General features: G+C 39.3%; 3 non-coding genes across 3 annotated transcripts; 1 reads left to right on the plus strand and 2 right to left on the minus strand.

Moving 5' to 3' along the window:
* Positions 1–6,887: 6,887 nt before the first annotated feature.
* On the minus strand, positions 6,888–6,959 carry TRNAS-GGA (transfer RNA serine (anticodon GGA)). The gene has a single exon. It is a non-coding gene; the product is annotated as a tRNA-Ser (tRNA).
* Positions 6,960–7,269: 310 nt separating this feature from the next.
* TRNAS-GGA (transfer RNA serine (anticodon GGA)) lies at positions 7,270–7,341 on the minus strand. The gene has a single exon. It is a non-coding gene; the product is annotated as a tRNA-Ser (tRNA).
* Positions 7,342–8,142: 801 nt separating this feature from the next.
* On the plus strand, positions 8,143–8,214 carry TRNAS-GGA (transfer RNA serine (anticodon GGA)). Its single transcript has one exon. It is a non-coding gene; the product is annotated as a tRNA-Ser (tRNA).
* The last annotated feature ends 5,856 nt before the right edge of the window (positions 8,215–14,070 follow it).

A 14,070-nucleotide genomic window follows, 5' to 3' on the forward strand; every position in this document is an offset into this window, starting at 1 on the left:
TGATTTTTATTACTGTTCCCAGTCAATTAAATGGAATTTACTCAGGAACACTTTGATATACCTTAATGAAACGTTTATTGTGCATTTTGAGTATAAATTCCAGGGCTTTTTAGTGTGCAGACTTACACAATTTTAGAAATAATAAAAACATGTCGTGAAGTAATAAGAGTACAGCACGATACGTGAAAGCAGTAGTCAAAATATTAATAACCATTTACATTGTATAAGTTGATACAATTACAAAGTAAAAGTGATATGAACAATTTATTATATCAGAATTGTGTAGCAGTACTTACTTATTGGCTTTTAAGGAACACGGAGGTTCATTGCCGCCCTCACATAAGCTCGCCATTGGTCCCTATCCTGAGCAAGATTAATCCAGTCTCTATCATCATATCCCACTTCCCTCAAATCCATTTTAATATTATCTTCCCATCTACGTCTCGGCCTCCCTAAATGTCTTTTTCCCTCCTGCCTCCCAACTAACACTCTATATGTATTTATGGATTCGCCCATAAGTGCTACATGCCCTGCCCATCTCAAACGTCTGGATTTAATGTTCCTAATTATGCCAGGTGAAGAATACAATGCGTGCAGTTCTGTGTTGTGTAACTTTCTCCATTTTCCTGTAACTTCATCCCTTTTACCCCCAAATATTTTCCTCAAACACCCTTAACATATGTTCCTCTCTCAAAGTGAGAGTCCAAGTTTCACAACCATAAAGAACAACCGGTAATATAACTGTTTCATAAATTCTATCTTTCAGATTTTTTGACAGCAGACTGGATGATAAAAGCTTCTCAACCGAATAATAACAGGCATTTCCCATTATTATTCTGTGTTTAATTTCGTCCCGAGTATCATTTTTATTTGTTACTGTTGCTCCAAGATATTTGAACTTCTCCACCTCTTCAAAAGATAAATTTCCAATTTTTATATTTCCATTTCGTACAATATCCTCGTCACGAGATATAATCATATAAGCTTACTTTGTCTTTTCGGAATTTACTTCCAAACCTATCTCTTTACTTGCTTCCAGTAAAATTCCCGTGTTTTCCCTAATCGTTTGTGAATTGTGTAGCAGTAGTGTGAAAAATGTTAGAGTCAGTATCTTCGAAGTGGTTATTCTTTGTTGTTTTGGTATTATCCTCCTGCGAGCTGTCTTCTTGATACGGGGTGGGCGAAATAAAACTGGCCCGCGAAAAATTTATATGAACTATATGAATTTATATGTATAAGACTGACGCGGAAATGACCCTGACAATGCAGGAAACCGTGATTTCGATGCAACAATTGGTTGCTGTCACATGTCCGCGCATGCGCATCTCCCGCATGCTCTGTACCGAGCTTCGCTGTGTCATTGCGTTTGAGTGAGAGGCGCAGACGTGTTTAGTGGCCAGTTGAATGCAACACGAAATGGTGCCCACGATAAAACAACGCGTGTTCATTGTCGAGTGTTATGCGAAGCACAATTCATGGAAAAGGTGTGCGGAAATGTATGCGCAAGAGTTTCAGACTGGACGTGTTTTGGCAAAACCTCCAGCAAAGGCTGCAATGGTAAAATGACGTGAAACGGGCTGTAGCGAATAAAAACCGTAACTATCCGAAAAGAATTTGAACACCAGAAAACATTGGTCGAGTGCAGGAATGCCTGGAACAAAGTCCGACGAAATCAAATCGCAACGCCGTTTATCTGTCTTATAAGTATATATATTTGGTTATTTTACGACGCTGTATCAACATCTAGGTTATTTAGCGTCTGAATGATATGAAGGTGATAATGCCGGTGAAATGTGTCCGGGGTCCGAAAGTTACCCAGCATTTGCTCGTATTGGGTTGAGGGAAAACCCCGGAAAAAACCTCAACCAGGTAACTTGCCCCGACCGGGATTCGAACCCGGGCCACCTGGTTTCGCAGCCAGACGCGCTGACCGTTACTCCACAGGTGTGGACCATATATATATTACAGATTTTCCGGGCCAGTTTTATTTTGCCCACTCTATATTTCTCGGCAAGGCTAAATATGCCTGTGAAGTACATACCAGAATCACCAAACTTTAAAAATTAAAGTCTGTATAGACACCAACTCTCCACCTTGGCAAACCTGATCATTATTAACTCTCACGCTAGCCGTTCGATGTTTAAATAACGGTTATACGCAGTTCAAATTTTCTGGAGCCTGGCGTTTCACCTAATGCTTGAAATAATAATAATAATAATAATAATAATAATAATAATAATAATAATAATAATAATAATAATAATAATAATAATATAAAGATTACAGATTAAAATGTTAAATGCATAATAGAAGTTTCCTAATACATTTAACAACATATTAACTGTGGAGTCAGTCAGATGACAGAAAGTAGAGATAGGCATGGTGGCAGGTATGAGGAGATTTACTATGCAGTCCCAGGGGCGGAAGTGATTCATTTTCCTCTGGCGGTTCTTGTGTGTTCGACTAGTTGTTTGAAGCGAGATCTAGTCCTTTCGTAGCGACTATGGTTCATGTTCCTCCAGGAGATGAGGATATTCCTACTTCCTCCTTGTTTCCCTGTCAACTATTCATAACAGAAAAATGCCGTTGCTTCCGAATAGCTAGAAAGAAAGAAAGAAAGAAAGAAAGAGAGAGAGAGAAAGGAAGAAAGAAAGAATGAAAGAAAGAAGGAAAGAAAGAAAGTACAGTCGCCATTACCATTGCTCACTTTGGTCTGTTAGTAGTTTTTAATGTAGGACGAAGAGCTGTTCTGTATCTTTAGATAAGTAAATATACGAGAAAGTTTAAAGGGAAGACGAAAAGAAAAATGTGTTATTATTATTATTATTATTATTATTATTATTACCATTATTCTATATGCTCTGCAGAAATTAAATGGGAGCGAAAGTAAGTAAATTTACAAATTATGCCACAAATAAGTTACAATTCGATTGTACGAAAAACGTAAAATATTAGTTTTTATGGTAAAGATCATTTATAATAATAATAATAATAATAATAATAATAATAATAATAATTTATTTTTATTTATTTATTTATTTATTGTGCTGTACAACTGCCTGGGGCCAATAACAGTTCAGCACAAGATGTAAGCCTAATAATAATAATAATAATAATAATAATAATAATAATAATAATAATAATAATATTCCTGTCTTACTAAAGTACTTACCACGGAACATAATGATCGGTGTCTTTTACGCGAAAAATAAATATTCTACGTAGTGATTGTCGACGAAGAATATTTTGTGTCTATATTTTCGCAACTGTTTCGCCGAGGAAATAATTCCCAGCTAGTAAGCCATGAAAGTGAACGGTGGCTATCGTCCTCAATATCCCGTAAGCAAGCCCCTGAACTTTAGCTAACAATCATAACGAGAACAAAGCAGCACTTGCACGGCATGAGGCTCGCTAGCACAGGATTCTGGAAGGTCGACCGCGCGCCCAGCGGATCCACCTGGGAACAAGTGGAATATGAACGAACGCCTTCCTCTGGTAGCTCACAATTGAAACCTCCACATTGAATGGGATGAGGTTTTACTCAGGTTCTCCCTCTTCACTCATGTTCACACATTTTTATTCCATAAATGTCTTTATGTCTTCATAAGCTACAGAATGACTTCCGAGTCCGAGCCTGGGTGATACGAAATGAAGATGACTGACCAGATTTTCGACTTCTGGTGCGAGGCTCTACAGTTCTTGCACCGTACAATACATGCACAAACATCCCACGTTTCATAACTACTTCATATGAGCCGTAAGACATAATGTCTATTATCAAGGGCTATTGAGTGTTTCACTCGTGGGGTGCTTCCAACTAATATTAATATATATATATATATATATATATATATATATATATACTCTGTTTTATGTATGTATTTATTATTTATTTACTCACACTCATTCATGTATTTATTTACTTATTTATTTTGCTTATTTTAATCTATCTATCTATCTATCTATCTATCTATCTATCTATCTATCTATCTATCTATCTATCTATCTATCTATCTATCTATCTATCTATCTATCTATCTATCTATCTATCTATTTATCTATCTATCTATCTATCTATCTGTCTGTCTGTCTGTCTGTCTGTCTGTCTGTCTGTCTACCTATCTACCTATCTATCTATCTATCTATCTATCTATCTATCTATCTATCTATCTATCTATCTATCTATCTATCTATCTATCTATCTATCTATCTATCTATCTATCTATCTATCTATCTATCTATCTCTGTCTGTCTGTCTGTCTGTGCTAACATCAGCATATCGTCAGCAAATGCTGGACGTTTGAAGGCCTCGAAATCGTTTCCTTCAGCTTGACCGTACTCTTTCTTTACATCCTGTAGAATGGGAAATGGAACAGAAGTGTCTCTCTAATACGCCAGTTGTGTCTGTCCGTCTCTGTCTGCGCCACATAATTTGGAGTCGTCAACCGCAGAACTGGACAATGGAGGAAGATGCTCAGCAATTTGTCGAATTGCGCGAAAAGCCCTCCTCGGCGCGGCGCGGGCTGCCACTCGTGTGACGAGGCATGTTTTATTCATGCCGGCCCCTGCATGATATATTAGCCGGCCAGACGCATTGTTTCCCGAGCGCAGAGGATATAGATCTTTTTGGGCATGACACGAAAATTAGGAGGCTTTGTTTTTAATAAGTACTTGGGACCGGTGAGAGGGTTGAGACCTAACAATGCGGAGGGAGGACTGGGGCGCACGCCCTCTCACGACGTACGGTGCGAGCGAGCTTCTTCCAGTGTCAAAACAAACACGCTGCTCTCGTCGGACGAGGTCCGGAACTCGATTCTAGCTTGTCCTTTTAGGGATTATCCTCATTTCGCTTTGTCTCTGTCACTGGACTGAGGTCCAAATGTAAAATCTCTGTTCTACTTTGGTTATCTCCTTCCTCTTCTTCCACGGCTCTACGATCCTTGGTCTTCGTCTCTATGACTAGGTAACGGATTTCTAATTCCGCACCTATTTTGGACGTATGTTATTCAGATATCTCTACGTTTCATATACACAGGATCGCCCTGTTAAAATTCTATATTACCTAAAATGCTTGAATGAGCCACAAACCCCTATAAATGCTTAAAAACCATGTTTGTGTCTTAAAAACGCCGTTTTAATATTTTGCGCACATTAAAAAAATACTGGTACTAAAAATGCAAAAATGCCCAAAACTTACAAAAATGTCATTTAAAATTATATATATATATATATATATATATATATATATATATATATATATACAGAGTGTTTAAAAAATACGGGGCATAATTTCAGGTATGTATTTCCCACATGTAGACAATCAAAATAGTTCATTACAACATGTGTCCGGAAATGCTTTATTTCCGAGTTATGGCCTTCACAACATTGAAATTCACCGGAATGTTTTTCTTTCCGCAGGTCGTTGCCGTCAAAGGAGACATTAAGAGGGCACTCTGACAGTTCATTCCGAGGCGAAGGTTACATTCAGTGTTGTGTAGGCGTTAGACTGTGCGACATGTATTCAAATCAAGAGCTGGCAGAGATACACTTCATGTACGGTAAGGCGGACGGCAATGCTGCGCTGGCTCGTCGTTTGTACCAGGAGAGGTACCCACAGCGACAATGTCCAGATCGGAAGACATTTGTACGTCTCCATTACCGTCTGTGCGAGTATGGAAAATTTAACTCTCCTGGTTTGGGAAGGGGACGACCAAGATCTACAACTCCAGAAGTATAGGAGGAGATTCTGGAGGCTGTGAACATGACTCCTTCTATCAGCACACGAAGGGTAGCGTTGTAAGTCAATGTTCCTCATACGACTGTCTGGAGGCTGTTGAAAGTGTATCAATTGTATCCTTATTCCCAGCAGATTACCCTGCACGAGTTAGGTTCTGTCAGTGGTTCTTGCAGCAGTGTGGTGTAAATCCGAACTTTCCTGCCTTAGTATTATTTACAGATGAAGCACAGTTCACACGAGATGGCATAATAAATTTCCACAATCAGCATGTATGGGCGTATGAAAACCCACGTGCAACTGTCCATCTCATCACCAGGTGATGTTCTCCCTCAACATGTGGGCCGGTATCATTGGTGATCGATTAGTTGGACCCCATGTACTTGTAAACACACTTACGGGGCAGGCGTACACAAACTTCCTGGAAAACGCCATACCTCATGTTTTAGAAGACACTCCACTGATCAATCGTCAACACATTCACTTCTTGCATGATGACGCTCCTGCACACTTCAGTCGTACGACTCGTCGGTACTTGGATCGAAGGTTTCCTGATCGATGGATAGGTAGAGGTGACCCAATTGCTTGGCCTCCACGCTCACCTGATCTGAACCCTCTCGATTTCTACTTGTGGGGCCATTTAAAATCATTGGTTTATTCGTCTCCGGTGCCTGATTTGGAATCCCTTCGGAATCGAATTGTGGCATGTTCTGAGGACATACGTAATACTCCTGGAGTTTGGGATCGTGTTCGCAGGTCAATGAGATATCGATGTGAGGTCTGTATTCAAGCAGGAGGTGGACATTTTGAACATCTTCGGTAATGATAACGACCTGCAGAAAGAAAAACGTTCCGGTGAATTTCAATGTTGTGAAGGCCATAACTCGAAAATGAAGCATTTCCGGACACATGTTGTAGGAACTATTTCGATTGTCTACATGTGGGAAATACATACCTGAAATTATGCCCCGTATTTTTTAAACACTCTGTATATATATTACAAACACTGGTCTCTCTCAAGTTCGTTCCATATTGGTTTTAGAACGGAAGGGAATTTCCTGGAACCGAGTTTCGTTTGGAAAAGTTTATCATAGCGTAAATGTGTGCTAAGTTGTTCAGATGATGAGAGAGAGATGGAACGGAGAAAAATTCTCTCCGGCGCCGGGATTTGAACCCGGGTTTTCAGCTCTCCGTGCTGATGCTTTAACCACTAAGCCACGCCGGATACAATCCCGACACTGTTGAGAATCGTCTCAGATTAAGCTCCATCTCTTGGGTTCCCTCTAGTGGCCGCCCTCTGCACTACGTCATAGATGTCTATGCACGCAGGACCGAAGTCCATACATGTGTAGAGGTGCACTCAGATGAGTGACTGGTTGGCCGGGGTCCGACGGTATGGGCGCCGTCTTTAAATCACGAAGTGATTTATTACGCATATCATATTTATTTTGATGTACCGAAGTACATATGATATTTCCATGCAGATATTCTGCTTTCTCAGATGATGAGAGAGAGATGGAACGGAGAAAAATTCTCTCCGGCGCCGGGATTTGAACCCGGGTTTTCAGCTCTCCGTGCTGATGCTTTAACCACTAAGCCACGCCGGATACAATCCCGACACTGTTGAGAATCGTCTCAGATTAAGCTCCATCTCTTGGGTTCCCTCTAGTGGCCGCCCTCTGCACTACGTCATAGATGTCTATGCACGCAGGACCGAAGTCCATACATGTGTAGAGGTGCACTCAGATGAGTGACTGGTTGGCCGGGGTCCGACGGTATGGGCGCCGTCTTTAAATCACGAAGTGATTTATTACGCATATCATATTTATTTTGATGTACCGAAGTACCGGCGCCCATACCGTCGGACCCCGGCCAACCAGTCACTCATCTGAGTGCACCTCTACACATGTATGGACTTCGGTCCTGCGTGCATAGACATCTATGACGTAGTGCAGAGGGCGGCCACTAGAGGGAACCCAAGAGATGGAGCTTAATCTGAGACGATTCTCAACAGTGTCGGGATTGTATCCGGCGTGGCTTAGTGGTTAAAGCATCAGCACGGAGAGCTGAAAACCCGGGTTCAAACCCGGCGCCGGAGAGAATTTTTCTCCGTTCCATCTCTCTCTCATCATCTGAGAAAGCAGAATATCTGCATGGAAATATCATATGTACTTCGGTACATCAAAATAAATATGATATGCGTAATAAATCACTTCGTGATTTAAAGACGGCGCCCATACCGTCGGACCCCGGCCAACCAGTCACTCATCTGAGTGCACCTCTACACATGTATGGACTTCGGTCCTGCGTGCATAGACATCTATGACGTAGTGCAGAGGGCGGCCACTAGAGGGAACCCAAGAGATGGAGCTTAATCTGAGACGATTCTCAACAGTGTCGGGATTGTATCCGGCGTGGCTTAGTGGTTAAAGCATCAGCACGGAGAGCTGAAAACCCGGGTTCAAATCCCGGCGCCGGAGAGAATTTTTCTCCGTTCCATCTCTCTCTCATCATCTGAGAAAGCAGAATATCTGCATGGAAATATCATATGTACTTCGGTACATCAAAATAAATAAGTTGTTCAGGTTAGCCGAGAGCTTATAAGTTAATTTCGGGTCAATGAACCCTCGTTCATAACTATATAACTTTCGACTCAGTCATTTCCGGACAAGGGTTCCTTATCTCAAATTGATACATGTGCTCTTCCCCAACATCCCTGAAAGTTTGTAACACCATCCCGGAAACACCCTGTATATAGGACGCACAAGCCAAAACTTGCCTAAGTGTACGAACCCGTCCCGGATCCAGCACTTGAAGAGCCAAGCCAAGCCAAATGTATCAAGGGCCTTGTATCGACTTCTCTGTGAAGTTCTGAACTGTGAGTCCTGAAGAGATTTTTGTAATAAAATTCGAAAGGCTTGGAATAAAGAACCAGCCATAAAATAGGATAAGCTTATTATTCAAGAACCCCAACCTGATTCTGGTCAATTACTTCTAAAGTTAAAGACAGTGTGGTAGTGATAGATTTATTGATGTTAGTTCACAAAGGTACAAAACTTAGTAATTTAACAAAAAGATCTATATACAAAAGTAGTTATACATAATAAATATACAATTTGAATAATTTCAAGGAAAAATTGTTCCGGGGCAGGGTATCGATCCCGGGACCCTTCGCTTAGCGCGCGAACGCTTTACCGACTGAGCTACTCCAGGAACTATACACGATACCGTCACAATCGATACCCTGCCCCGGAACAACTTTTCCTTGAAATTATTCAAACCTGCTTTACAGGGAGCTACTACCTGAAAGTCAGATTTGTAAAATATACAATTTCCTAAACCAATTAATTTATCGCAAATCTCAATAATTCATTGGTTCAAACTTGAACTTACGTCTGGTTTTAGTACATGTTTAAACCAATCGTGATAACCATTATGGGTGCTACTCATAGACATTTCGCTAGCCCGGGCTACGAGCGTGCTAAACATGATTCATATCATATCATATCATATCGCTGACAGTGGTTTATGAATACGAAAAACGTTAGTTCGCTGATCATCCACCGAAAGCCCGCGCTAAGAATGTCTATGAATACGGCCCTAAGACTTTAAACCTTATTTATCTGCTCCTTTTTACAATTTACTACCATAAATATTTTTAATACTTTTTTAATTTTAACTCTACAATAAGCAAGTGTAAATCAATCTTTCCTGTTGCTCTATTTATCCAGTATTTATGTTTAATTTTTAGGTATTATTTTACATAATAACTTATTATTTCAAATAGGTGAGCAGATTTCGGCATACTAAAGACAGTGTGGTATTAGTTGCAGTGGTAGTGGTAGTGGTAGTGGTATATTTTAAAAATTCTCAATTTTTTTCTCCATAGACTGTCATAAATCGCAAGAAAGTCTGGATTATTTAATTTTACAGATTTGTTTTAAAATATTCATGAAAGAGTTATGATTTACAGAGTCCAAAATCTTGATCGCGATTTAAGGAAAACTTTCTTTTAACAAATTGTCCCATTATCAGAAAGTAGTCTACTTGATTTAAACTTATACATTTTTTGGATTGGATCGTAGGCATAGTGCTGGGAGTTAAGAAATTAACGGCCCCCTTTTATTCTACTTAGAATAAGTAAAAATAATGGAAATAATAGGCAAATTAATTAACAAAATCGAATAACTTTTAACGTGGTTAAAAGACTTCAACAATTTTTCAACGGATCGAACTGTAAATTAATATTGTGTGGTAAACATTTCTAGGTCTTCAGCTTCAACATTTTCTCCGGAAATTGCTCAGCAAAAGCGAATATAGCAGTTCAGCATTGTTTATATAGGCTGGGGGAGGTCCCCTTAAAAATATTTGAAAAAAAAAAAAATCACTTTTCTCTAGAGCTGACATCACACTTTGACATTGAAGTTAGTAACGTTTCCCTGTCTTAGTTACACGTCCTTGGCTCTTGGGCTCCCATTTTTTTTAAGAAAAACTGTCTAACCACAGCTAATCATTATTTTATGCTCAACCATGCCGAAATGTAGTAATTATACACCTGGTAGTAGCCCTTTAATGCACCTCATTAAAGTACGCCTATTCATTATAATTCAGTTCAGCCTATGAGAAAACACCATTGTACCATTATGAAACCGCAAGTATCGATTATTCTCGGCTATGCAATCGAAAGACAATTAGCGAAAAGTCACGGAGGCTGGAAATTCAATACTGTCGCAGAAGGTTATGTTCTGTTACTATAATAATTAGCGTTAATTGTAAATAATATTCAAATAAATTCAATTTGTCATCTCGTTTTTCAATTCTAAATCAATTTCCAGGTTATATCAAGATTAATGTTCATTTTACTCTCTAGATTATATCAAAGTCAATGGCATTCGTGCCTCGGAAAAAATCAATACTTTCGCGTCTGCGCACATCTCACAATTCAGGTCAGTTCCGCTCCTCACTTACATAACCATAACATGAATACTTATGAATAATTTCAAGTTAGAAATATGGTCGAGCATAAAAAGTCGTATGAAACTTGCCTATAATGGTAATTAAGACTGTCGTATGAAAATTATGAAACTCGCTTGCGCTCGTTTCATAAACAAACATACTCGCGTCTTAATTACTACCATTATAGGCTCGTTGCATAATGTACTATTTCGCGTTTATCGCTACTATCAGAAAATAAACACTATGGGTCTCCGTTTAGAGCTGGTTAAGTAGGCACAATTTAAATTAACTATTTTTTTTTGTCGCTGCCTCACTCCTGCGCTATTGAGCTTCGTTTAATATCTCTACCCTAGAAGATAGTCCACCAGCTCCTTCTACCTTTTTACTGCCACCGCTGGTACCAGAGGTTCACTATGCGATTTTGACGCCCGCCTCAGAGCAGCAGACGCTCTCGCCCGTTGACAGCTTTATGTCGCTATGTTTTACGTCACACATAAAGCTGGGATGCTCCACGGTTTAAATTTCACTTACATGAATGGGATCTTAACAGTTTACTAATAACATATAATATTACTTGTCAGACGGGAAATAAATATTGTAGCTGACCCTTGCAGGAATTAGCTCACATATAAAACATTGCAATTTATGTTCTTTTTAATCGTCTGTTTTAAACAGCAACAACGATATAGATTTGCACATTAATCATCTCAGGTTGTTCGATCTGGACCTACGTTTAGTAGTGGATTGCTTGTAAGGAGACAGCAGGCTCCTTGGGTTGTCGATCTTTCTTATTTCGTTTCTGATAAACAGGTAAGGTAACTACACGTCCACCGCTGTGTAGTAACGGTTAGCACGTCTGACCTTGTAATGAGCGGGCCCGGGTTCAAGTCTTGATTGGGACAAATTACCTAGTTGGGGTTTTTTCCTGGGTAACTTTCGGCGTTGGACCTCGGACTCATTTCTACATCATTAATTGATATTTCATCTTCCATACCACAGCCCAGGTTAAGTTCATGATGCGGCGTGCCGTAGTGTATAAGAGAGGAGCCGTTCGGCTAAAAATTTCATTCAGAGAACAGGAGCGGTAAACACAATCAGCCTTAGACTGGAGTGTAATCCTCCGTATAAGATAAGTTCACTGCACAGCTCTCAAAGATTGCCGAGTTCTGGTTAGCGAAAATTGTTCCCTGTCCCCTTTTCATTCATATTTATATCTTATTTGGTAGTTGCTGTCTTAAACAGCTCAGAGCTTATCCGCTGGACTGTTAAGGGATACTAGGTCTGAGATTTTATAAAAAATTGTCAAAATAACATTTTCCCCTTTTTTGAAAGAAAATTTTCCTGGATCTTAGAAAGCGGTTTTTGCCTGTACGTCTTCTTTGAGCTTCGGGAGCGATTTTTATATAGGCCTGGTAAATATGCCAGTACTGTATTTCTTTTCATAAATTTGTCTTTTTCTCGAAACTACAGTTTTCATATTCAAAATACTCCATGCGCATGCACTTTTCACCAAACTCAATGGAAATATTCGCACGTGTCCATGCATTATTAGCTGAGATGTAACGTTGAGACATTTTAAGTAATTTCAATGGAAAACTTTTTCCGGAGCGGGGTATTTAATCCGGGACCTTTGGCTAAAAGCACCAAGGCTCTACCAACTAGCTACTCAGGAACTCTACCAGGCCCCGACTCAATTTCTCCCCTCATATCCACAGACCTCAAAGTGGGCTGAAAATCGTCAAGCAACAAACATTGGGTTTCTGGATAGCACAGTTGGTAGAGCCTTGGTGCGTTTAGCCGAAGGTCTCGGGTTCGATACCTGGCCTCGGAACAATTTTTCCCTTGAAATTATTCAAATCAGAGAGCTATACCTGAAAGTTAGATTTGCACATTTTAAGTAGACCGTATCTTAAAAATTGGGAACTAAAACAATTATTACGTAAATAAGAAATATTAATAATTAAATGTCTGATTTTCAAAAAAATTATTTTGCCCAATGTAAATGAGATATCTTGAATTTCTCAACGTTAAAATATTTGCCTTGAATCTGGGTCCATAAGAAAAGATATGAATTTGCTGTATGTAAATGTAATGCGCATGGAAAATTTTGATTATAGCCCTATCACTAATTTGCGTAATTAAAATAAAATTAACTTGGAAACTAGCAGTCCGATTGAGCTCAAAATTTGCACACATTTTGTTGTCATAATGTCACTCATGGAGTCGTAGAAAGTCGCCCGATCGGTAGAAAACAACTGTAAATTCTTTTTTTTTTTTTAAGTCTTTTGCTAACGCAACTATCCGTTCAATTTCAAGAAGTTTAACTTCTGATTGAGAAATAGTTTGTGATATTTTATTTACATACGTCCGAAATTTAAATATCTTATAAATATGTAAATGAACGGCGTATTTCGGTGCGAAATTTAATCTTGGATAATTGGAGAGAGCATTCCATCAGTCGTGTTTTTGACGATATTGCACGTGGAATCGGTGCGCACTGGAGGCAGCGTGCCGGCTGACAGCGGCCGCGGACTGATGGGCCTCATTAATTACAATGCCACGAGTAAAATGATTTGTCAAGCGGAGTCCCGCTGTTGACCGGCGCGTAGTGACAGAACATTGAAAGCTCATTAATAACGCTCTCGACGTGAAATCTCTAATTTGCATACTAATTGTAACTGCTCAGATGCCTTCTTATCAGCACTGCTATCTCTCTCCGCGGGGAGCAACGCAATCAGCTACCAGCGGCAAAAAAACCGGAGAGAAGACAAAGGCACTCTACCGGCCGTGATCGACGAGGCTGAATCAGTCCCAGAGGCGTTCAAATCCCGCAGTTTCCCTCAACATTTCTTCGGTATATGAGGAAATATTCCAAAGAATGGGAATACGATTTAATTGGAGAGGTGTGGTGAATTAATTTAATTTAATTTAATTTAATTTAAATTTAATTATTTATTTAATACTTTACACTTGAGCTACATTAGGCATTGCAGCCCGAAAGAGCAGAAGCTCGTGCTCGGGCGCAGTTCAGATTAGTTATACAAAATATATCACAAAATTAAGAGAGTTCATTGAGCACAATAACATTAATAAATGGCAAAATACATACATCATGTAATAATAGGGTCTATATACAAATAGAAGATACAAAAGTACATAAATATTAGAGTATAAATTTTTAACTCAATTAGCTTAAACAATTAAATAACTAAACTGATTTGTTTCTTAAATCTATGTGTGTTAAGTGTACTTAGCTCAGGGTAAGCTCTAATTAATGCATTATATATTTTGGGTCGAAAATTTCTGCTGTGTTTTAATCCAGCGGATGTGTGGCATTTGGGAGTATTTAGAAAGAAACTGTAGTTTTGTCTCTTATGGTA

The sequence above is a fragment of the Periplaneta americana genome, chromosome 10, assembly GCF_040183065.1.
Source record: "Periplaneta americana isolate PAMFEO1 chromosome 10, P.americana_PAMFEO1_priV1, whole genome shotgun sequence".
NCBI lineage: Eukaryota > Metazoa > Arthropoda > Insecta > Blattodea > Blattidae > Periplaneta > Periplaneta americana.